This window comes from Galeopterus variegatus, unplaced genomic scaffold (assembly GCF_000696425.1).
Source record: "Galeopterus variegatus unplaced genomic scaffold, G_variegatus-3.0.2 Scaffold566, whole genome shotgun sequence".
Classification (NCBI taxonomy): domain Eukaryota; kingdom Metazoa; phylum Chordata; class Mammalia; order Dermoptera; family Cynocephalidae; genus Galeopterus; species Galeopterus variegatus.
In genome coordinates, this window is record NW_007726677.1 from 520,109 (window position 1) to 521,306 (window position 1,198).

Here is a 1,198-nt window from a genome sequence, read left to right on the forward strand (position 1 = left end):
GGCGCTGCCGGCGGCCAACAGCAGCAGCAGCAACGCCGGCGGCCCCGGCATCTCGCCCACGGCGCGGCCCCAGGGCCAGCTCTCGGGTCGTGTTCTATCCGTTCGTCCGTCCGCCCGTCCGTCAGTCGGTCTTGCTTCCCTCAGATGCCTCAGCGACACCCGCGCCGGCTGCTCCTAAGCACACGTTGCTTCAGCCAAACCTCAGCCCGGCTCCTGGTCCGCACCTGCCTCCCCGGCCGCAGAAACACCATCCTTCCCGCCCACCTGCGCCGCCGCCGCCGCCTCTCAACAGCAGCAACGGCAGCAACTCTGCGGAGCCCCGGGCCCGGGCAGCCGCGCTCCAGCCGCCATGATGGGCTGCGTCATGTGACGTACGCGGGGCGGGACGCCGTGCTAGACAGTCGGGCCGGCCAATCATCAGTCCACACCGGCCCGGGGGCCCCGCCCATCATCCTAAGGGAGGCTAGGCGGCCGCCGGCGCGCCCCCTGCAGACCGAGTGCATGAACAGCAGGGAATACCGACACACTTTAAATTTAAAAATACGGGAAAATGTAAAGACTATAAAAATCATCCTGGTTTTTTTCTCTGTATTTTATAACATGCAAAAATAGGCCTGTCTTGTCTTCTGCCTTTTTTGCTTGCCAGAGCCGTTTTAGGCTCTTCTCCTTAGGTTGATCTACACACCCTATCAGCCATCAAGGAGCTTTGGGCTTTTTATTTCAATTCAAGAACAAAATGCCTCTCCCCTCCTCACCCACTGACTCAGCTTCTGAGCTCTAGCTGATCCCTCTGCCGAGACTGCCCTTCCTGTCTCCTGTCCACCTGGCAGACACTCTTCCTTTCATATGTCAAGACTCACCTGGAGTATGACTTCATCGACGAAGTCATCATAACTTTACCCACAAAAGCCCCTCCCCAAACCCCAGGAGAAATGACTAGTATTTCCTAGTGGCTTGCCGTGGCCTTGTACTGAACATATCCCAGCTGCCATATTATATTGTTTCTGTGCTTTTAAGCTCCTTGAAGACAGCAACTGTGTCTGATTCAGTTGGGAGTCCCCAGGGCTGGCTCGGGGCCTGCCTCAGAGTAGGTAGGTGTTGTGTAAAGGAATAGTGCCTGGTCCTTGTCCTGGATGCTGGGGAGGAACAGCTCCCAGGCGCAGTCTTCTCACCAAAAGATGAGGTGAGGCCACAGTCC